The 26,079-nt window shown below is 36.4% G+C and overlaps 1 pseudogene; it reads right to left on the reverse strand.

Annotated features, from left to right (window-relative positions):
* Positions 1 to 25,640, reverse strand: LOC149220342 (KH domain-containing protein At5g56140 pseudogene; annotated as a pseudogene).
* Positions 25,641 to 26,079: the final 439 nt, after the last annotated feature.

The raw sequence follows: 26,079 nt of genomic DNA on the forward strand, positions 1-26,079 counted from the left end.
CTAATCGATCAATTCTTCAGGATTTAAACTGCCTTCATACATAGGCACGTCCAATATTTTCTTGGAACTTATTCCCACGATCATCTTGACCATCTTCTCTTCTAGATTTTTTTCTTCAGCTTCTTCTTTTGATCTTTTGTCTGCTTCACTGATATCACCAATGTCAACATCTCTTTGACATGTTGTTTCTAATGCATCCAATCTGGTTCTACTATGTCTTACTTCATCAAGCAGAACTTGATTCGCAGCTAGTGTTCCTGGATCAATTCCCGCTCCCCTGGCTCCTCTAGCTCTATGGGCTATCTTAATGGAAATAAAATATAATAATCCAGAACAAAATAAAATTAATTTTTTTACAAAAATACTTTGTTTTAAAATGCCCCTTTCAAATACCAAATTATTTATGGTGCATATATTTATTATTATTTTGTTTTTTACGCAACAATAGTGCTTGGTCAATATTTCACAAACGCCATCAAACCAATATGCCAACGCTGCACTACGTCCTTACAGCAAAGTTACACTTCAATCTATTAAATATTAAGGCCTCCAACGTTGCATTATAATCTTGCATCTACATACATTATTTACGTTAAAATCAAGCATCCTAAACCAATGCAAAAAATCAATAACCTCTACCTATCACTAGTTCGTGGCATGGTCAATCATATATATGTCAACAAGCTACATGACCCATCCCTGGAAATAACAACGAGCAGACCAACAAAATGTTTATGCTCTGGAGAAATTGAGTATTGGCCACAAAACGCCTCCTTTTTTGCACACTTACAGGAACGCATCACCTTACGTCTTTATGGTTGGGGATCCCTTCGACTTCCTCACTTGGAAGATATGGGGTCGTACTCGCAGTAAAGATAAATGTTTTCCACTGGCGCAGTCACCATAAGAATGTTCTCAACCAACAACAACATTTACCACTCCTCAACTCTGCCAACGAGCTAGCGATCATATCTGCATCACATTCATTCAAATTCTCTGACAGCCATAGGTATATATGAATACACAACCTTACGATCGGATCTGTCTTGGTGCAACCCCGTCCGATCTAACGTAGGGTTCATTTAACTTGTTCCCTGCGTGGAATATATCAACCAGCAAATCGATCCATGCAAAGTGGAAATCCGGACCCTTCCAACAATGAATTTTGTGAAGGCACTCAATCAACACGAACTTCCAGAACAAATAACACGATCATCCGAACGTTTTACACACATTAAATTCACACGCGGAATGAATAGGAGAGCATGCAAAACTGCATTACAGCGCTCCTCTCAACAACAATTAAAACCACAATAGACTCAACCGCTTCATAAACTACGCATCTCCTCCGTCAAACTGTAATACGGCTCTGATACCAAAATGATGCAGTGCTCAGAACATAAATCAATATATACTTTAATAAAAAGTAAATCACACTCCAAATCATGAGCATCACAAATAATTATATGGCTATTTATTTAGAGGAAATAAGTCTCTCATGTCTCTTCTAGAGAAAATTCCTCCTAGATATTTGGTGGAAGTTGAGAGTTATCCTCACAATTTTAGAATTCTATCCTAAATTCTCTATCTCTTGATTAATTCTAAAATGACTCACTAATTCTAGAAAATCATAGATTCTTCAATTAAATAATTACATAAAAATTAAATATGAGATGCTCCTGCATCAGCTCCCCTGGCACAAGTAGTTGTAAAAATAATCACCAACTTATGTCAAGTAAATACAATGCCAATAAGCAACTTATTGAAGACGGATCACCACAATCTTCTTAACTCCAATATGCCCCATTCTTTTTCTAATGACTCAAATAGAGGTTAAAAAACTGGGTCATGCATGCTCAACTCTAAATTGTCGTTTCTTTATATCATTGAAAGTCCATCCTTCTCATATGATTTCTCTACCCTTGTGAAGTCTTTTGGAGGGAATGGTTGACGCATCACGCCATTTGCCGCTATGTGGTATTATGGAACTAATGTCCATGCACCTGTGCAACACTATGTTCACTCTATGCACTCCTTTGTGTTTGGAGTGGGTAATAATTTTGGCAATGTGTCACATGTCATATGCCTTATAGTCCACAAGAGTGTGATTTGATTTAACCATGTTGCTAAATTTGTGTTGTAAATTAAAAGCACCCACGTTGTACACTCCAATGAACCTGGATTTTAGTAGAATCCCTATGGCCACCACATCCATCTTAGCAGGCTCTCTTTCCACAAAGAACACACTACGAGAGTGATCCAAGTTGATTCGACTTCCTATTTAACCAATATCTTTTGCTTTTCTGATGTAGTTAGAATTGAATTTTATAAGAGAATAAATGAGCGTATATGCATGCTTAAGCAAATGGAAATATAAGGGCGATCAAAAAATCATAAACAAGAGACATTGATAACGGAGTTCATCCAGTGTGGACTACGTCTCCGGACCCGGTGTCAATATGGTGTTGGTTGCTTCATTCAGTGCTAAAAATGGTGAAGATGTACATGGACTATGTTTTCTGTCATACAAGGACATGTTCCCTCTACATGAGTGGCAAAGTCTCTCCACAAGACGTTCCGCTACAAGAACTATCACTCACAATAGACCTCCTATCAGCATGACATAATCTTACACATGGTGACAATGAGTATCCTACCATCATGGCATCAAAGGGATCTCAACCAAAACACCCATGGTGACAATGAGTATCCTACCATCATGGAAACAAAGGGATCTCAATCAAAACATACATAACAATCCATGATGAATACATCTCACATGAAATAGACACAAAGATTCTACATCATACATCAAGCAGGAATCGAAACAACATAGTACATCTCACAGCAAATGATCAAAGAAGTACATGACAACAACACTTCATATACCTCAACTCTGATGCTAGTTGAAGAATAGAATACTCAGCTGCTGGATCTGAATGCACCATCGAAATTGTGGCGTCGAATGGCATAGAATCGACTATCCATGCTTTGAAATCTAACATCGTCGCTCCAATCTGGAAAATGGCCGAAAATTAGAAGGCTCAGCTAAAAAATCTAACTGCACCACTGAATTTTCGTCGTCGAGAGGTGAAAAATCGACTATCCTTTTCCTGAATTCCGACACCAGCAAAATTTAGGCCTGTAGGAATCTTTTAGATTCCCTCATGATTCTCCAAAGATTCCTTCCTCTAGGTTGACAGGAGATTTTCAACTCAAATTAGAAAACTAATCTCGCCATCGAGATCCTTGCGAAATTCTAAGACGAATGAGTATAAAGTTGGTTGCATTCTGGATCTGGGAAATTTCAGCCTCCAAGGAATCTAAAAGATTCCCTCAAGATTCTGAAAGATTCTCCTCCGCTGGGAATCTGAAAATCCACTACTCAAAAGGTGGATCTGACCTCGCCATTGTGTTCCCTCTGAAAATCTGAGAAAAGTTGTAAACTTGATTACATTCTGACACTGAGAAAAATTACCTCCCAAGGGATCTTCAGTATCAAGAGAATATTCCCCATCTCGAAAAGTGTGTCAAGGTTCTGCATCGTAGAACTGCATCATGGTTCCACCTGGGCATGGTTCCCCTACACGGAACTCCATTCCGTTCCACAAATAAAATAATATTGAACGTTGAAAAGCGCTTGGTTCCTCGTTGGGCACATTTTCAACTGTTGGGTTTAAGTATACATTTGTGGCGGAGTTGTCAAAGTTCTGCCATGTGGTCTATTGGTTTCTTTGGTAGATGGCGTGGAGGCGGGTTGGGTTCAAACCATGCCCGCTCGAAAATAGAATGCATAACTTATTTTTTAACTGCTGGTTGATTTGCATATACGTTTTTGGGGCCACCTGCTTGGGGGTCGGCCACGTGGGCCGGGTGGGTTCAACCCCCACCGACGCCTTTATCCCTGCGCTCTGGTGCATTTAAAATGTCGTGGGCCAGGGGCAGGGTTCTCGGTCAACCAGACCCCGGCCCCTATATATATATATATATATATATATATATATGGGGGTGGCGGGGGTGACAGATTGCCCCCCATTAACTTTTAAATTAATACAACGATATGGATCAACGCGGGGGTGGCGAGGTGGCAGCCCGTCACCCCTCTTTTTATATATTAATTTCAATTTTTTATAAACGATTTATTTGATTCTTGTCTATTTAGAGATTATTAGGCAAACTAACCATCCCACAATTTCACCCACTCTTGGGAGCCAGATTCCAAGTCCCGGACTCGGTCAATTTGTAGGACCATTAAACCTGGCCCACATGGCAACTTTGAGCAAAAATTTGACCAGCTCTATCTCCCTCATACGAGCTCAGATTTGAGTGTTGTTCTCACAGTTGGAATCAGGGCGATGAGCACTTCGATATCGTGTAGGTTCGAGAGAAATATGACCACTTTGAATTTTGACCATTTATGAGCCCTCTTGGACTTTTGCATGTGTCTAGAGCCACCTCGATCAATCCTCCCCACTGAGGAGCTTTTGGTCCTCCAAAAGCATGAAAATAATCTGCAACTTCTTTGTACATTTTCTACACCACAAGTGTCTTATAAGTCACCCTTCCTTCTCCTTCACCTTTGTCCTTCGGAGCCATAAGCGATGAGCTGACACCTGCATCCCCTGCAACCCTGTAGTACATTTTTTTGCAAATTACATGCTTGATTTACAAGACCAACTAATGACCCAAGCATCCCATACTTGCCATGAGTTTATAACACATACTCAGTGGTCAAGTTTACATCAAAATGGAAACAATACCCCAGCTATCAAACACACAAGGCCAAGACATCATTGTTGCTTAACAAGTGATGGAAAACACATCATCACTTTTACATTTTAAATTGCAACAAATGATTTACAAAAACACGGCCATGACAAGCTAACATATCTAGAAACCATTTTTCACTTATCAATGTGAATGGGTCATCCCCTTGTGGTGGTTTTTCTTGTCGAACGACTTTTTCAACTAGTTCATGCATCGATGCTTTGTCTTTAAGGCATTTCTCTAGATGGAGCCTCCAACACGTGGCTCTTTGATGGCCACCTCTATCGCAATGACTACAATAAGTCTTCTTCCTCCAGATCTGCTTAACATGTTTCTTCCTCTGCAATGGAGAAGGCCTTTCACGCCTCATCCTCTTTCGTGTTGCCATTCTCTTCCAGCACTCAGCAAATATATGGTTATGTAAACCACAAAAAGTACATGTTTTTCGATGCCATTATTTATGTCCATCATTAACAACATGATTGTAATCGAAATGAACATTCAAATATTGAGACTTGTTATACCTTTTCTTGTTGCCTCTGGTGTAATTATGGCAATGAGATCTTGCCTCAGCTCTTTCCCTGCAATGGGCACTGGCATGGGATGATGGTGATGTATTCCCATCATTCTCTTTCCTCGGTGCTTTCAACAATATCATGGAAGTATCTGAAACCTTTGAGCTCTCTCCTTTGATGTATCCCAATCCTCTGAATTGAGATCTCTGCATAACCGTTGAGTAATGCCTTGGCCATTAACTCGAAGTCCTCCTCCTTTGTACCCCATCTTTGTAAGGAGTTTCATGCCAGTTCCTGGAATTGGCACCTCTACATTTCCAATAGAAATAGTGTCATGTGAAGATGAAACTGAAGAAAAATCGCAACTGTTTACCTCAACTGTCGATTTGGAAACAGGTGACGAGGGCTTTTATAAGTCTTCATTGCGCTTCAACTCCTCCAAGGCCTCTGTCATGTCTTGTAGTTGAAGTTGCAGCCTTTTTTTCTCCTCTTTCTCTTGTCATAGAAGCATCTTCAATTCAACGTTATCTGCTTGAAGACTCTAGTTGTTGTGCTTTAGTTCTTCCAGGGCTCGCAACTGAAGCTGCAATCATTGCTTTTCCTCTATCTCTTCTTGTAGAGCTTCATACATTATGTCCATCTTTTTGGACACTCTGAGCATGGCCTCGTACATCTCTTTTTCATCCTCCATTGTTGCATGTTCCATTGTTCACACTCGCAATTCACATCCACGCGAAGACCACTCTGATACCAAACATGATCCGAGTTGACTCGACTTCCAAATTAACCAAGATCTTTTGCTTCCGTGATGTAGTTAGAATTGAATTTTATAAGAGAATAAATGAACATATATGCATGCTTAAGAAAATGGAAACATAAGGATGATCAACAAATCATAAACAAGAGACATTGATAACGGAGTATGTCCAGTGTGGACTACATCTCTGGGCCCGGTGTCAAGATTGTGTTGGCCACTTCATTCACTGCTGGAAATGGTGAAGGTGTACATGGACTATGTTTTCTGTCATACAAGGACACGTTCCCTCTACATTAGTGGCAAAGTCTCCCCACGAGATGTTCCACTACAGGAACTATCACTCACAATAGGCCTCCTATCAGCATGACATAATCTTACACATGGTGATAATGAATATCCCACCATCATGGCATCAAAGGGATCTCAACCAAAACACCCATTGTGAAAATGAGTATCACGCCATCATGGAAACAAAGGGATCTCAATCAAAACATACATAACAATCCATGATTAATAAATCTCACACGAAGTAGACACAAAGATTTTGCATCATACATCAAGCAAGAATCAAAACAACATAGTACATCTCACAGAAAATGATCAAAGAATTACATGAAAACAACACTTCATATACCTTAACTTTGATGTTGGTTGAAGAATATAATACTTAGTTGCTGGATCTGAATGCACCATCGAAATCGTGGCGTCGAATGGCATAGAATCGACTGTCCATGCTTTGAAATCTAACACCATCACTCCAATCTGGAAAATGGCCAAAAAATAGAAGGCTCAGCTGAAAAAACTGACTACACCACTGAATTTTTGTCGTTGAGAGGTGTAAAATCGACTATCCATTTCTTGAATTCTGACACTGACAAAATCTGGGCCTGTAGGAATCTTTTAGATTCCCTTACGATTCTCTGAAGATTCCCTCCTCTAGGTTGACTGGAGATTTGCAACTCAAATCAGGAAACTGATCTCACCATCGATATCTTCGCAAAATTCTGGGAAGAATGAGTATAAAGTTGGTTGCATTCTAGATCTGGGAAATTTCAACTTCTAAGGAATCTGAAAGATTCCCTCAAGATTCTCGAAGATTTTCCTCCGCTGGGAATCTACAAATCTTCTACTCAAAAGGTGAAACCAACCTCGCCATTGCGTTCCCTACAAAAATCTGAGAAAAATGACTGTAAACATGATTACATTCTAACACTGAGAAAAATTACCTCCCAAGGAATCTTCAATGTCAAGAGAATATTCCCCATCTTGAAAAGTGTGTCAAGGTTCCGCCTCCTGGAACTGCATCATGGTTCCACCTGGGTGTGGTTCCCCCGCACGGAACTTTGTTCCATTCTTCAAATAAAATAATATTAAACGTTGAAAAGGGCGTCGGTTCCCCGTTGGGCGCATCTACCACTGTTGGGTTTAAGTATACAATTGTGGCGAAGTTCTCAAAGTTCCACCCTGTGGTCTGTTGGTTCCGTTGGCGGATGGCATGGAGGTGGGTCGGGTTCAAACCTTGCCCGCTCCAAAATAGAGTGCATAACATATTTTTTAACAGCTGGTTGATTTGCATATACGTTTTTGGGGCCACCCTCTTGGGGGCTCACCACATGAATCGGGCGAGTTTGACCCCCATCGATGCCCTTATCCCTACGGGCGGGATTCCCAATCAACCGGACCCGGACCTTTATATATATATATATATATATATATATATATATATATATATATATCATGTTTTATGTGGACCGGGGGTGGCAGGGGTGACAGCCTGCCCCCCATTAGCTTTTAAATTAATACAACGATATGGATCCACGCAGGGGTAGCGGGGGTGACAACCCGCCCCCCATTAACTTTTAAATTAATACAACGATATGGATCCACGTCGGGGTGGCGAGGGTGGCAACTCACCACCCCTATTTTTATACATTAATTTATTTTTTTATAAATGATTTATTTGATTCTTTCCGATTTAGGGGTTATTAGGCAAACTAACCATCCCACAATTTCACCCGCTCTCGGGAGCCAGATTCCATGTCTCGGACTTAGTCAATTTGTAGGACCATTAAACCTAGGCCACATGGCAACTTTGACCAAAACTTTGACCAACTCTATATCCTTATATGAGATGGGATTTGAGTGTCGTTCGCATCGTTGGAATTAGGGCAACGAGCACTTCGATCTAGTGCTGGTTCGAGAGCAATCCGACCACTTTGAATTTTGACCATTTCTGAGCCCTCTTGGACTTCTGCATGTGTCTGGAGCCACTTGGATCACAGAGCCCTAAGAACGGGAAGAAGCCTATGGAAACATAGAAACAACCACCTGACTACCATGGAGCTAGCTGCCATTAAAATTTCTTTTTTAACCACTAGGAACCCATAAAATTTCTAGCAAAGAAGTCAATAATTGTGCATTCTTCCTAAAGTTACAGGCTGGTCAGGCCCATAACCTCTGTTTGACCACAAGTTTGTCCACTTGGGCTTCTCTCCATCATTGTTTCCCCCTGACTAGAGATGAGAACCGAGAGTTTCCCGGTTGGTGCAAATTTTTGGAGAAAAAATTCCCTTTAGCTAGGAGGGCCAACAAAAGAAATAAAGTTGCAAAACATAACTACAAAAGTACATGAACATCAAAACAGACCAACAAACTAAATGACACCGTGTTGTTGCAAATAAAAACAAATGTTTGACAAAAAAATGGACAATGAACTAAACAACAAACTACTACAAACACAAAGGGACTAGCTAGAAGCTGGATTCCTCATTAACATAAACAAATTTTACATAATATGCGAGCCATCCCTTACATGGCAGTAGGGAGGCTATGCCTCCAAAATTCTTTTCACTCTCTAAATTCTCGTATGCAAAAACCCTCAAGAGAGACAACCGTAATATGCACCCCTAACCCTAAACTCAATAAAATATATAATAAAAGGACAAGGAATATTCTGAAATAAATATCTCCCTCCTACTTTCCCTCCATTACAAATTCATGTACATTTCAATTTCATTCCATTTACATTTACATTTTGCATTTACTCCTCTTAATGCACTCTAAGTGACACTTGTTCCCAACAACTTTTATAATATAAAGTACATACTAGTAAAGTACCTCATAAAGTGACTTTAAGTCACATGATTTTAATAACTCATAAAGTCATTTACTAAAAACATTTACTCAATATCCATAAAGAACATCAAAACAATTTAGACATAATACATTTCATATTACTAAAATTAACAAAAGTCATAAAACAACTAAAATATAACTTTAGTTGTTATTATTATTATTATTATTATTATTATTATTATTATTATTAACAAAAAGAATTAATATATAAGTTAAACATATATACATTTAAAAAAACATGCAACAAGATTCTTAACCATGAGATTTAACCCCAGTTTATCATGGAGATTTGTGATTTGTAAATAGGTGGTGTTACAATACTATGGCTTATCATACCACATGCCCAAAAAGCCATAAGCCACTTCATATGACACTTGTTCATATGACATTTTTTTTAATAAATCAATTTAATTAAAATGGAAAAAAATGTCATAACTACTTTTGAAATAAATCTCAACCTTGAGTCTATGCATATTGCTAAAGACCAAGAGGGATCAAATCTTGATATTGAAACCACTTTTAGACTGCAAAACTCTGAAAAACATTTGCACACCAAGAGCTTTAATTGCGCTAGGTGCTTGATAAATGTTAAGATGGATTTCATGTGTAATTTTTCATTGGTTAAATTACATTTTTTAATGCTTAAAGTGATACAATGCCTTGAAAATCCTCTTGGCACTTAGATTGTGGAGACTACAAAACTTAAAATTTATAATTCCAACAAATCTTTGCTAGATTTTATTAGAGAGTAACTCGATTATTTTTCTTTTAATTACTTCTCAAACATTGAAATATTCCCTTGGCATTTAGATAATGGAAACTACAAAACTTAAACTTTGCAATTCCAACAAATTTTTACGAAATTTTATTAGAAAATAACTCAATTATCTTACTTTTAATTACTTTTTAAATATAAAAATATTTTGTTACCCTAAATACAGGGCGTAACTAGGTTAAAAAAGAAAAAAAACAAAACTTGACGTCCGAAAAGAACAAATTGATACACACGTGGGTCACAAGATGAAAGGGAAGGACTTAGCCGTCAAAAGAACAGGTTGATTTCAACATCGCATGATACCGAGAAAAAACACAGACGGAAAAGATGTCCCCCAGAACCCGGGAAAAGGTACTGCGTGTTGTGAATGACAGCTATGTGCATGCAGCGAATGATGACTGTGTTAGCGATACCTTCACACCAAGAGCGAGTTATTGCAGCGAGCAGATAAGACCTTCACAAAAAGAGTTTGGTGCATATTGACCGAGCTTGATCTCTTGATTGACTTGTGCCTTGCTCAATAAAGAAGAGTGTTTGGTTGTGATTGATTGACTTTCCCGTAAAAGTAGGATATTTTTTTTAATTATTTTATTTGGTTAAGTTGATGTAAAATTATATTATTTAATATTAAAATATTTTTTTATTTATAATTTTAAAGTAAAGTTGAAATATATATATTTAAATGAAATAGTAAAAAAAATTATTCTTAAATTATTTTATTTTAATTGTAGAATTGAGGCTTCTGTGATCCATAACAATTATAAGAAGAGTTTCAGCGTAAATCACATGCAGAAAATCTTTGTCGACGCCTTTGGAACCAATTAGTGTGATTGTCTTGACGATGAGCCACACTTGTTGGTTTGAAACGCGTCGACAAAAGTTTTCTACATATAATTTACGCCAAAACTCTTCTTATAATTATTTTATTTTATTTTATTTTGTGAAATAAATATAAAATTATATTACTTAATATTAAAATATTTTTTTTATTTACGATTTTTAAAATAAAAATAAAATATTAAATAATAAAATAATCACTCATCACTTTAAAAATAAGATTATTAATATTTTATAATGTGTTTTATTAAAACTAACCAAAAAACAATTGTATAAACAATATAATTTTTTATTTAAAATATATTATATTTTTATTTTAAATAAAGCAAATATCAATTCCAAATATTATAAAATAAACACCTCCAAATACTTGAAATTCTAAAAACTCTATTACATAAACATGACTATCAAAATCATAAAAATAAAACTTACACAAAAATAATGAACTTAATATAAAAATAAAAATCATAAAAATAAAACCTAGACAAAAATAGTCAACTAAAAGTAAGAATAAGAATAATTGGTTGTGGAAAACAAAGCTTTGTAAAACGCGAAGCAAGAGTATTAACCCTAGTAAATTGTAAAGCATAATGACAAATATAATTTCACTTTCTCGCATAAGGCTTTCTTTAATATGAGGTAATACACCATTTTCCTTCTCCAAAGTATAGCATTATAGCTGTTTAGTCTATTTCATTTTGATTAAAGATTTTTTTAAAGCTCATCATGGATGCATGTAACAAAACGGATGTATGTAATAAATTAGTCTATTATTTTATTTTTTATTTTCATTGTTAAAATTTTAATTTATCAAATTTATTTTAATAAATTGTTTTTAATAAGATTTTTTGAAAGTATTTTTGGTGAGTTCTTCTAGTTTAATTTAGAGTTTCTCTGAAATCTGAGAGGAATTTATTGAAATTACAAGTTTGATGGGTAATCCCTGCACAATCGAAGTGCCTTAAGGTTTTTTCAGGTCGCTGAATCCATACATATAGTCAAAAAAACCAATCCATACATATCGTCAAAAAACCAGTTTAAATAACCCAAATCAATATTTCACATCAAAATTTTCGGCTAAACCAAAAAGTCCAAAAAATCACACTAAAAGCAACTCCTTATTTTAATAATATTTAAATTATTTTCAATTTACTTTTAAAAATTAAAATAATAATAATAATAATAAATTTTAATAAGAAAATAAAATTACTGATAAAATAATTATTATTATTATTTGATGCAGGAGCATTCGGCTCAGAAATATCATTGTACTTTAGTAGACATAGGGGGCTCTTGTGTTTTAAGGAAGTTGGTTTCCTAAGTGTTGAATTAATGTAATTATTGAGGTTTTGAGTGATTTTAATGAGAGAAGCTAGAATAGGAATTTAATTAAGTATAGTGAGGCATATTTATAAATGTTCTTGAATGTTGGAGAACATGAGAGATTTAGGATAGTTGAGAGATTGAGAGATTTGAGAATTAGTTGTAAAACCTAGATTAGGAGTTAGTTCATGATTTTGTGGATTAGAGAGGATCCTTAAAGATAAGGAAGAGATTTTAGGATTTTGTTGAGAAGCTTATGGATCTAAACCCAGAATTGGTTGTAGAATCCTTTTGTATAAATGTAAGCCTAAAAGGCATAGTCAAGTTAGATAGTTCGCTGGTTAGTAGTTAGAGGTTTGATTGTAAACCTACGAGTAGGTAGGAAAATAGAGGCCACTGATTAGAATATCAGGCCAGAGAGAGAAAGACTCTTATGTAAATATTTGTTTATTAATACAAACAACTCGATTTTGAGTTCATGTGTGTGTATTGAGTAATTGAGATATAGATTGTGTATGATCTTGAGTTATTCTGCGTAACATAGATTGCAGGTGCAGAATCAGAGGCGAAATACAGAGAAAAGTAACAGAGAGTTGTTATGGCTTTACACACATTGATAGTATAAGTGGAAGCCTTTAATGTTACAGTGAAGGTGAAAGAAGCATAAAGGCACGAGCGGAGTTAAGCTCAGGAAGAAGTTGTGATGTAGGAAAACTAAAGACCAGAACCCTGGAAGAAACCGGAAACCACAGAAACATGGAGAAATGGCATAAAAGTAAAGTAGAGAAAGGCACGAAGTAAAGGGAAGAACGAAGAAGTGAGGTGTCCATGCATAGGAGCCGTTGGATCAGCTAGATCAACGGACAAGATTGTTTGTGATAAGCGGCCAGGATTAAGTTGCATAGGATGGAGTTAAGAAATGAATGGCGGAGATTAACTTAACTGTTAGCAAAAGAGGAATCTAGAGGAGCCGTCGCAGTCGTCTGATGGATGAAGGTCTATGGTCATCAGGCACCAATAAGCTTGGGCGTTAGTCAAGGAAGAAAGGTGGGTTTATATGCGAAAGTGGGTTATCGGGTGGAGAAAAGGTTGTAAGTGGTAATTCGGGGTTGTCACTCGATTCCATTTATCGACTGACACGTAGCACGTCAAAGGAGAGAGAAAGCCACTTTATCAGGTGGGTAATCCTCATGCAAGTAGCTCACCTGATATTGTTGTTAACCGTTAGATCAAATGGGCTTTGATCAATGGTGCAAGATCATCAGTTTGTTTTGTTAATCGGGGAAGACAACAACCATCAGATCTGAAAGGTAAGATCGACGGCGAAGGTTGAAGCCGATAAGGTTTGGCAAAGAGCAGACCCGAGAAGTTTATCAACGCAAGTTAAGTTCATTTAAGTTCCAGAGTGTAAATGAAATAAAACGCAACAGTGGTTGATCTGATGGAGTGAAATCAACGGTGGAGGTTGAATGCGATGAGAGAGAATTGATAAATGTGCAAAGGCCAAGGAAAGGTGAAAAGGTAAGTTTACATGTATTTTATGTGTATTTCTATTATACGAAGGTTATAATAGAAATAAAGCGAATAAAGGTTTTATGGGTTAAGTTGAATATAACCAAAGTTAAAGAGTGGGGTTTGGTTAATATGCGCGGGGTATAGATTAACTAAAGTTTATGAGGGTGTATAAAGTCTCGATGGAAAGGATATTTAAGGGTTAGATTATAGAAATTCAAATGAAATGTTGCTGCATGAGATTAAATGAAGGGGCCTTAAACCTTTATTTGTGAAGGTTTTCACCATGGATCAGGTGATTAAGGCTTGGGACCAGTGACATGCAATTTTATTTGCATAATGTGGGTATTGTCGACTTAGGCTGGCATCATTTTGGTATCGGAGCAGAATTGTGGTTGAAGCATTTGGTATCAAAGTAGCACAAAGAAATTTTGTGTGAAAAATTCTTTGAAAAGAATTTAGAACAGAGTTATGTTTTAAGATGTGTATGTAGGCAAGAAGAGATCAAATTCTAATCTAACAAATAGTAGGCATGCAGAGATAAAGTATAGCAGAATATTCGAAAAATTACAGATGCAAAGAAACAGAGGACAATCCATTCAAAGTGCAAGTGAATGGTAGAACAAGATCATGTAGAGATATTGAAGGTGAGATGATATGTTTTTATTTTAATTTGATTTGAAGATTGGAGAGTTTGTGGTCTTTATATTAGTGCACAGGTAGTAGCATAAGAAAGTGAGAAGATTGCAACAATCTAGAGCAATAAGTGCTCAATTGGTTCCAGAGGAAAGAACCAGAGAAATGCTAAAAGACTGAGCTCAAAGGAGAGAAGATTAGTGAGGCATATGTAGCAAGAAGGAGAATTGTTACTACAGAGGTATTGTTGCAACTCACAAAGGCAATTCCACAGAGGATGTGGGTAGAATTGCTAAGGGATGGTAAGAGTTTCTAAGTGAAAGAATAGGTGGTCAGAACCAAGTATTTCATTAGTGATTGAAATACAAGAGGACAATTATGTTCTTAGAAGGTGCAGATGATTTGAAGTTTAGAAGGAGCAAAGAGAATTGCTCAAAAGAGGTTCCGGAGATAGAGAACCAAGTGCTTGCCAAAAGACCAAGTACAGAGGAAATCTTGGTGAGGTAAGTCATAGCAGGGAGGACTTGCTATTGCAGAGGCTTTAATGTAGCTCATAGTAAGTGAGTAAGGAGCTCATGAAGATAGAGAAGGAGAAAATGACTACTGATAGTCATAGCAGAGGTTCTGAGGAAAACCACAGCAGAAGAAAAGTGAAGAAGGAGGATGCCAAGGCAAATGACAAGAGAATGAGTCAAGAGGAAATTGACAAAGAGATTGCTGAGATGAAAGAACAACTCAATGTATTAAGGATGATACTTGAGGAAAACCAAAGACTAGGTTGGGTATTAAAGAAGAAGCTAGTAAAGTGGCATAAGTTACAGAGAAGGTTACAACAGAGGCAAGTAAAGTGGTTAATGGGAAAACTCAGAGAAGCTGAGTTGGAAATGGAAGTTTCTATTTGTGAACCAGAGCAAGGTGAACTTTTGGGTGAAGAAGAAGGAATTATTGATGATTTTCTAAACTGTTGGACAAATGCAGACCAGCAGGAGAATGTAAAACCTTATATTGTTGAATCTAATAATTTTTATGTGATTACAGGTTTTGCAAAGGATGAGCAATATTTTGAAGCTGTCAAAAGTATGGAAGAGTATCTTTCAGAAGATAAAAACTCTGAAGTAAAGAATGATGGAGAATGTCTTTTGAATGAGAAAAGCAGTGAATTATTGCAGCAGAAAGAATTTAGTAATATATTGATGTTTGAAGTTGTGACAACACAGGAAAAATTTCTTGTGAAAGGAGATGAAATTCAGTCTGAAAAACTGATATGTGAAGCAATAGTTGAGACTGTTGAACCTTGTAATTTTCAAACTGATAATTTGTGTATAAATGCAGGAGTCATAAGTAATGATGAAGTACTTATGAAATGTCACAGAGAAATTGAGTTGCTGGATTATTTGTTGGGAAATTCAGTGTATGACAGTGTGATTGCAGAGGAAGGAGTTCACTACAGTGGACAAAAGCAGAAGGACATCATTAGAGCAGATGATGTGGAGGGGAGACTAACTAATAGTCTTGAGAGTACATTAGAGAATTCTTTAGAAAATTATTTAAAGAGGTTGAATCAACATACTGATGTGCTGATAGAATAGGAGAAATCAGAGCAGTATACTGAAGTGTTGCCAAATGAAGAAGAGGCATTGAGGCCTTATGTTTTTTATTTTAATAATTATTTTGTGAGTGCAGTTTTAGTTGCAGATGCTAGAGGAAATTTGGCACAAATGAGCAGTCAAGTAAAGATGGTAGAAGAGGATTCTGTGGAAGAATTTAATCCATGAAACAAAGATGTTCAATTGCTAGAGAGAATGTTGGAAAGTTAGAATTCAATGCAGAAAGAGATAATCATGAAAGAGGGTAAGAATGAAAGGGAGACAGAAAAAGTAAGAGTAAGAGTAAGAATTCAACAACTTCAAAGAGAAGAACAACAGTTTGAAGAGTTAGTGAACAACAGCAACAACCTGAAACAAAGAGAAAGAGGTAGAAGTAAGTGGCAAAGTATGTAGTAGCCCAAGGATGTGCTGGAAACAGAGATTGAAGAATTATGGCAGTTGATGATGAAATAATCCAGGATGAGGGAAATGACAGTAGGAAGCATGATCAATCAAAACTTGAACCTAATTGACAAGATGAGGAATATGAAACAGAAGACAGTAGACATACAATAGTAGCAAAGGTGCAGAGCTTTCAGACAACTGCAAACTAAAGTTTGCGGCCCTGGAGGTTTTCTATCAACATATGAAGACACATGATCAAGAGATCATGAATGTTTTCTACCTTGGGAGTCTGATGCAGGAGCATTCGGCTCAGAAATATCATTGTAATTTAGTAGACATAGGGGGGTCTTGCGTTTTAAGGAAGTTGGTTTCCTAAGTGTTGAATTAATGTAATTATTAAGGTTTTGAGTGATTTTAATGAGAGAAGCTAGAATAGGGATTTAATTAAGTATAGTGAGGCATATTTGTAAATGTTCTCGAATATTAGAGAACATGAGATATTTAGGATAGTTGAGAGATTGAGAGATTTGAGAATTAGTTGTAAAACTTAGATTAGGAGTTAGTTCATGATTTTGTGGATTAGAGAGGATCCTTAGAGATAAGGAAGAGATTTTAGGATTTTGTTGAGAAGCTTATGGATCTAAACCAAGAATTGGTTGTAGAATCCTTTTGTATAAATGTAAGCCTAAAAGGCATAGTCAAGTTAGATAGTTTACTAGTTAGTAGTTAGAGGTGTGAGTTAGAGGTTTGATTGTAAACCTACGGGCAAGTAGGAAAACAGAGGCCACTGATTAGAATATCAGGCCAGAGAGAGAGACTCTTATGTAAATACTTGTTTATTAATACAAACAACTCGATTTTGAGTTCATGTGTGTGTATTGAGTAATTGAGATATAGATTGTGTATGATCTTGAGTTATTCTACGTAACATAGGTTGCAGGTGCAGAATCAGAGGCGAAATACAGAGAAGAGTAACAGAGAGGTGTTATGGCTTTACACACATTGACAGTATAGGAGGAAGCCTTTAATGTTATAGTGAAGGTGAAAGAAGCATAAAGGCGCGAGCGTAGTTAAGCTCAGGAGGAAGTTGTGATGCAGGACAACTAAAGACCAAAACCCTGGAAGAAACACAGAGAAATGGCATAAAAACAAAGTAGAGAAAGGCACGAAGTAAAGGGAAGAATGAATAAGTGAGGTGTCGATGCATAGGATCCTTTGGATCAGCTAGATCAATGGACAAGATTGTTTGCAATAAGTGGCTAGGATTAAGTCGCGTAGAATGGAGTCAAGAAATGAACGACGAAGATTAACTTAAGTGTTAGTGGAAGAGGGATCCGGAGGAGCCGTCGCAGTCATTTGATCGACGAAGATATATGGTCATTGGGCACCAATAAGCTCGGGCATTAGTCAAGGAAGAAAGGTGGGTTTATAAGCGAAAGCAGGTTATCAGGTGGAGAAAAGGTTGTAAGTGGTAATTCGGGGTAGTCACCTGATTCCATTTATCGACTGACACGTAGCACATCGGAGGAGAGAGGAAAATGTTTTATCAAGCGGGTAATCCTCGTGCAAGTAGCTCACCCGATATCGTTGTTAACCGTTAGATCAAATGGGTTTTGATCAATGGTGCAAGAACACCGATTTGTTTTGTTGATCAGGAAAGTCAACAACCGTTGGATTTGAAAGGTAACATCGACGGTAGAGGTTGAAGCCGATAAGGTTTGGGAAAGAGCGGACCCAAGAAGTTTATCAACACGAGTTAAGTTCATTTGAGTTTCGGAGTGTGAATGAAATACAACGCAACAGCCATTGATCTGATGGAGTGAAATCAACAGTGGAGGTTGAATGCAATGAGAGAGCATCGATAAATGTGCAAAGGCCGAGGAAAGGTGAAAAGGTAAGTTTACATTTTTTTTATGTGTATTTCTATCATACGAAGGTTATAATAGAAGTAAATCAGATAAAGGTTTTATGGGTTAAGTTGAATATAACCAAAGTTAAAGAGTGGGGTTTGGTTAATATGCACGGGGTATAGATTAACTAAAGTTTATGAGGGTGTATAAAGTCCCGATGGAAAATTTAATGAAGGGTTAGACTATAGAAAGTCAAATGAAATGTTTCCGCATGAGATTAAATGAAGGGGCCTTAAATCTTTATTTGTGAAGGTTTTTACCATGGATCAGGTGATTAAGGCTTGGGACCAGTGACATGCAATTTTATTTGCATAATGTGGGTATTGTCGACTTAGGTTGGCATCATTTTTAAAAACAAATTTTAATAAAAATTAAAATTACTAATATCATAAACATATGCATTCATTATTCTAGCTATTTTAATGATTCTAGTATTCATTATAAACATGCATTTGCCTATGCAGTCTTTAAATTACAAAACATTTTTTTACCAACAAACCATAGAACTATGAACAAATACTTTCAACTAAAATTAAATATTAAATATGAAACGACATCCAAAGATTACATTGAAAATCAAAGATTCAAGACTTGAACATTGAACAATACACTCGCCTCTATGCCCATTGCCTGTCGTGTTTAACATGCACACTTAAACAAATATGAATAAACAATAATAAAACAAAGTAGAGTAACCTCGTCAAAGTCATGCATGCATCTGAGTAACACAAGTTATAGGCCACATTATATAAGGGTGAGTGACACAAGTTATAGGCCACACTATATAAGGGGGAGCTAACAGAATAATAATTTCAAATTGCAGTAAGGATAGAGGGTGAAATAATTACTAGCAACCTGTTGTTGGCAACCATGGGCAAATGGAGGCTCAGCCTACCAAATTTCCGAGGGAGAAAAATGGTTTTTATCTACTCTGTCATAAATATAGTTGAACTTAATAAATATAGTTGAACTTAGTTTTATGTTTATATATATATGGAGTTAATTATAGAAAATCCATTGTACATGAAAAATCTAGTTATTGGAAAATCCAAACCTTTAATTTCATTAGTGGTGAAATTTCACCAATAAATTTTGTTTAGTTTCATTGTTAACACAATGTTTATAATGAAAAATAAGAAATGAAAAAAAAATAAAGGTGAAATCATATTTCTCTAAAATATTTAGTTGTCTCTAAAATATTATCGTTACCAAAGTTTTGGTGAAAGAAAACTATTTAGAACATTGTTTGAAGCATATAAACAAACAATCCACCCCCTAGTTCACCTAACAAAAGCAAAAATCTAAACTTAGAATGTGTTATCTATGATAACCCTAAATAAAAAAAATTAGTTTGATTTGGTCATTATAGATAGGGTTTGATTGTTTAGGTTTATGTGACACCTGTTATAGGGTCCATTCAGTGTTTAAAAAGGTCATCAAAACAAAAAGGGTCACCACTCCATCCATTTTTGAGGTCATCATTTCATATTTTTGAGGTCTGACCCAAATGCAGTTACACAAACCCAAAATTTGCTACGAAAGTTCCTGACACTTCTGTGGAAAAATAGTCCTCTTCGACACTTGTCTTGCTATGAGAGTTTGTTGTTGTATAACAGTTTTGTTGAAAATGATTATTCGTAATGCCGAAGGTACTAAGTTGTTATGCCTCTTGATCCTCGTGTCCTCCACTCTTTTTTAAATCACCTTTACCTCTCCCTTTCCATTTATATCATCTTCTCTTATCAAAAAGTGCACAATTGTTGTCATAGATTAGGGTTTGAGCTGTCAAAACAGGTTTAGTGGTGGTTTAGGTGAGGTCTAGGTGTTCTCATCTTGGTTTGCAGGTAAAAGGAAGCAACTTACAAGCAACTCTCAACGTGTTAGCAGGCATGGATGCCAAGAAACACTACAAAGGAGGGGATGCGGCATGTTATGAGCCCACAAACATGAAGCTGCTTGAGAAAGACCCCACTTTCATACAGTCATTTGCTAGCATGGGGTGTCTTCAATTCTATCAAAAGTTGCAAGGTTTTCATGCACAAATCACCAAGGATTTCACTCTCAATTTCATAGGAGTTGGAACGAAGGTGGGGATCATGAGCTTGATTGTATCTCTAGACAATGTTGCTCATGCTACTGAAATCCCAAGGTCAAGGGAAACATGGTTTAAGGTTCAGAAGTTCCAACTGCATAATTGTGATGAATTCTTGAAGGATGAACATCAAGGGATTGATATGACATTGAGCATCCCTAGAACCTATCTCAAAGAATATTATTCCAAGTTGCTGATGGTTATCCAGAAGTATTTTACATGTGAGGGAAGGTTTCATATGGTCTACCAATACCACTTCAGGTTGTTGCTTCACTTCAAAGGTAAACAGCCCTTAGATATTCCTTTTTACCTCTTCAGAAGTTTAGGAAGATGGTTGACAAGGTGCAAGCTAAACCAAAGGCAAGTAGTACCTCTGTTTTTCATCATGGTTTTCTAAAATCGGTAGTAGTTGAAAAGCTGGATAAATTGAATAAGGATTGGCTTACATTTTTATTCCTAAGTGGATATGAACTAGATGCTACTACCCCCTCTAGAAAAACTCCAAAATCCAAATCTACAACACCTAGAGTATAACAGTAGCTTGGAACAGAGCAGCAGCCTAGAGTAGAACAACAGTCAATGATAGAGCAACAACCCATAATTGAAGCTTATACAAGTGCTAAGAGGAGAAGGACCAGAAGACAAAAGAAAGAACAGGAACATAGTGCAAAGAAGAGCATATTGATTGACATTCTTGAAGTCATAGACATTGAAGAAAGCCTGGATGAGCAACCTCTAGAAGTGACTCCAACTGAAACAAAAAAGAAAAGAAAGAGAGCAAAGAAATTAGATTTTACTCAAGAAGAGCAGGGTTTCATTTTTAGGCCAAGGAAACTTGTCACAAGATCAATGCAGCAAGTTGAGAAGGTCCCTGAAGCATCATTGAGAAAAACAGAGTTATCCAAGAAACCATCAAAACAAAAGAAGGGCAAGGCGATTGTTTAAGAAAAGAGTGAAATATAAATCCTACAAGAGCAGTTAAGGGAGGACAGACAAGAAGTAATCAAGACCAAGCTTGAGTTTAATTCATACCAAGATGAAGTCTTGAAGCAAATAGACTTTTATGATGAAATTGCAGACAAGTCTAAGAAGATTATTAAAAGAACTCTGCCTCTACACAAAATGTTGGAACACATGTATAGGAGAAATAGTTGGTTGCAAGCAGACAAAAAAATCCTACAAGGACAAGTTACAGCACTAGAAACTCAGTCTGAGATGATCCAGGCTGAACTCAAGAAGAAAAACCTCAAAATTATTACTGAAGTAAGTGTTGTTCCATGATATGGCAAACCCTCCAATTTTTGTCTTTACTATACTTATTTTAGTTAACTCACCCATATGTATAGTCAGCATGGTAATAGAAGTCATAAGGAGGCATTAAAATCATGGAAACTTGAAAAAAACAAAATTTTGCAACTTTTGTAGCAACTGTCCATAGTGAAGCCGAGTTTCTACTACGAAACTGTTGTATCATTCCATAAGGGTTAAGGATGGTTTAGAGTTTAGAAAATGACATTATGAAGGCTTATGTTTAGCTCATAAACATCAATAAAGACCTCAAAACCAGCAGATGGAAGAAAAGTGTAGCCTAAGAGTGTTTTTCAAAGTCTCTACGAAAGTTTGCTATGAAAGTTCTGAAAACATTGATTTGCTATGAAATCATGAAAAAACTCTGTTTTTCTGCCTTTCTGAATATTTTTGATATCAGACATCCAAGCTCCAGGTGGATTTCAGATGATAAAGGGTTTACATGTCATCATGATGAGATCCTATTTTTCGACATGTGAGGTCAACAAATAGCCACATCTACAAATTAGCTAGCTCATTGAGACAATGAGCATAAAGGGGAATTAAATTGATGTCTATCAAAGAGTTTGAAGATTTAATGGCACTTCAGCAAATCTAGCGTGCAGTGGGCTTCGGTTATCTACATCAAGAAGAAGTGGTTATGATTTTAAAGCTAGTAGAGTCCTAGTTGAGTCCAACTATTGTAAAATAGAAAATCCCTATGAGGACTCTGTTAGTTAGAAAAAAAGTAGGAGTAGGTCTCTAGAATGATGGATCAAATTTGGCCCAAGTGGCAAGATATGTAAAGAGATTTTCTCTCTATAAATAAGTAGGTTTTCGATGTTGAGAAGGGTTGAGGAAGAATATGAAGAACTGAAATTTTTGTAATATTTGATCCTTTAATATAAATTTGCAGTTACTTTGTTTATGTACCTGAGATTCATTTCATGGCTTTTATGGTTTTTATCAAGATTGTTTCCAGTTTCACATAGTGTCTTGATTACTTGGAAATCTCATTAAACTACTCCAATTTCCTTCATATACTATGTATGACTGTAGATGTTCATTTGTGTCAGTTTAAAAGCTATTGGTGCCTCAGCTTCCATTAAACTTTGTTGTTTGCTATCTTTATAGTTTGACTCCATGCCCAATGGTAGTAGTAATCATGTTTTTCTTCACCTACAAAAACACAACAAGAAATTAGAGTTAGTAATCTCACTGTTTCAATTGTTTTAAGAAGATTTGATAATATTTGAGATAATTACACTAGGTTAAAGGTTGAAGAAACCCAATTCTTTCTAGCTTAGTGATAACAGAATGAATCAATTGGTTTGAATGTCAAAACTACACAATGTCAATGCCATTACAAAACTCTTTCCATGTCCAAATATGATACAATGGCTTATCTGCAAAGTTGAAAACTAGGATAAACATGTATATTCTAATACAGAAATTTTATTGGTTCCTACATGGCAAATGTTTCTTTTTAACCATCCATAAGTTGCCTAGTTCTTAAGTGATATAGGTTTAGCCAAGAATTGCTATTATGATTTGTGGCTAAGATCCAATGGAAGTTGTGAAGAGTTAGTAACATGTTGAAAACAACTTGTGAAAGCATCTCAGTTGGGCTTACCTTATTCTTCATTTTAAACCACCAATAATTGACTTGGTGATGATAATGAGTAGATTGTATGGTGAGAAGAAATGTACACAATTGCATGAGTCCTAGATGCCCCTATAAAGTAACATGGTGACAACAACTTTTAAAAGCATCCCAATGGGGCTTACCCTACTCTTCATTTAAAATGACTTGTAATTGACTTGGTGATGATAATGAGTAGATTGTATGGTGAGAAGCAATGTACACATTTGCATGAGTCTTAGATGGCCCTATGAAGCGTTTGTTTTCAATTTGGAAAATATTATTTCTAATTAATTTGAGTTTTGATATCCAAAAATTGGATGAAACCCTTGCCAACATGGTGCATTGTAAGATGGAGAATTTGCATAGAAAATGATTCCCACCATAAGATGGAGAATTTGCATAGAAAATGATTCCCTGGCACCATAAGATGGGAAATTTACATATCAAATGATTACTAGAGGATTAATTTCATATTGCAGTAAAGAGACCTTATTTTCAGGTAAAAGAACAAAGTTGAATTTGACAAACAAGTTATCCATGTAGAGATGGAGATAACACATATGGTGGAGTTGTTAACAATCCAAAGTCAAAGCAAAAAGGAAAGAATGACTCAACAGAGACTACAACCATTGAAAAATTTCATCCCAACACCACCGAGGAGAAACAGTCGACTTCAAGTCTTTGCACTAGTAAAAGCATGATAGAAAATATTGATGCAATTATGGGATTCACTGGTGGGATTACTAGATGCTTTGGGACCTTATTATAGTTTCAAGCATTGTTGAACAAATTACTACCAACTTTTGATGGTGACCCATATGTAACCTTATAAACTTTTCCCTTCACTAAACAAAAAAGCTTTTTGAAGAAGCAAAACCCACAAAGGAAGGAGAATGGAAACTTATCTACATGCAAATCTGAAAGGATTAAAAAAGAAAAGAATAACACAAAAATCTTGGAAAACAATATCACAATCTTCTTATGAGAGGGACATGAGTATTTTATAAACAATGCAAACATTATCTTTATTAATTTAATTATAAAATATATGAGATAAAAATTAACTACATTATTAAATAAAGTAAATATATTGAGAATTTTTCTCTCTTTATTAGTTTTTAGATCATTCCTTCTTTGTGAGTTTTAGATGTTGCTAAGAAAAGAGTGCTCTTTTTCTTGGTTGCCCAATCAGTGAAATTTTTCTGATTGGTGAACATTTCTTGGTTGCCCAATTCCTCCCTATTTAAAAGTGGAAAACCTCCCTTCTTCCTCCCTCCACCCAAGGAGAGAAAGTCCACGTAGTCTAACGAGGCGGAGGAGTTTCCCAGAAAGTTATGGAAATTCTGGTCACATTTAGAGAAAATCCGGCAAGGATTTTTGTAAATCTAAGTTATAGTTGTTAAACTTCAAAATTTTAGGTGTCCTAGACTTTTTTGATGGTGTTGAATCCACTTCCACCATCAAAAACACAATTCAAACACTGCATCTACAAGATTTTTTGAAATTTTTTTACCTGGATTCCGACCACTTTTAGCCGTTCGGGCAATTCCTCCACCTTGTTAGATGACTCCGAGAAAGTGTGCTTCAATGTTTTTGTTGTCATCCATTTGTGTGCACTGGTGTGTCCCCCTTCCAACCCACAAGATATGATGAATATGGTTGCTGGCGTGTTGTACTTTTCATTCCCAACTTACTGTTGTTGACTGGAGATATTAAACCAACTATGGATGAATCATCTTCTCGCAATGTACCATTTAGAATGTTCACCTCTCTTAATTGCTGCTTCTTGAAAGAATCCTGTGACTCATTCACAGGTTTCAACAATTCTTTTAGTATCTCGTGTGTGTAGCAAGTGAGCATCTATGATATTTGCAGGCAATTCTGCCTCCACAAGGATGTGCAGAGACTCATTGAGATGCTCATACCCTGGCTTGTCCCTCATCATGGCCTCCAAGGATATTGAAATTACCCTTGAATGGTCTTTAATTGAACCCTATCCTCTGAGTAGAACTCGACGTTCAGTAGTAGCTTCAACTCATTGTAGCGAGTTGCGTCTAGGATGAAGGAAGCGTCCAATGAAATTAAAGTTTGGATATTTATCAACTAAAACTTCAACTATGATATTTTCTAACAATAGTTCCACTAGAACCTCCACCTGGTGCTCCATGCTAACCATGAGGGGATGTATATAACATGCTCAGCCTTTATGATTGGTAAGTAGCCCATGAGTCAACATGCTACCACGTTCAAGCCCATCATTGTCTAAAAAAGATGAATTCGCCAATAAGGCAGTTACACACACTATTTCTTGGGTTAGCATTCAATGGCACTGTGGCAAAAATTGTATAAAAGGACTGAGTTTTTGTCATTTAGTTAGTAGCTTAGTAAGATACTTGTCATGCTCAGCTATGGAAATGCTTGCAGAACGCCTTCTAGGAAATTGCGATGAATGTGTCATAGATGGCTATAAATTCATATATTTGGCTAGCATTTCTTCTACCAAAATGTCTTTAGATTGGGACTTAGAGTTGTTAAATATGGAAAAAATCGAGCTGCTAAATCTGGGTTGTTGAAGCCTCTGATTTCCAGAAAAGCTGGAGGCCGTGGCAACCCAAAGTGGAAGAGAGACTTTTTTTTTTTTTTTTAAGTATGTTATAGGGTGGCCTCCCTTTTAAAGAACAACACCCGGAATAAGATCGATTTTGTTTTCAATAGAGTATGTTGGAGGTAGCCCCGTGGGTTCGCTGAAGGCATCCGCAAATTGTAGTGGAGCTATGGCCTAAGGGTGAGGCTGTCTCAATTGACCAGGCAAACCAAACATAAAGAAATGCACTGGTGTAAATTGACTTTCTTAATAGTAGCTTTTCCAATAGGATGTTGGGTTGATTGATGAGTCA

Source organism: Pinus tabuliformis, chromosome Q (genome assembly GCF_031772625.1).
Source record: "Pinus tabuliformis cultivar Carrire ecotype Pingquan chromosome Q, CPIR1, whole genome shotgun sequence".
NCBI classification, from domain to species: Eukaryota; Viridiplantae; Streptophyta; class Pinopsida; order Pinales; family Pinaceae; genus Pinus; species Pinus tabuliformis.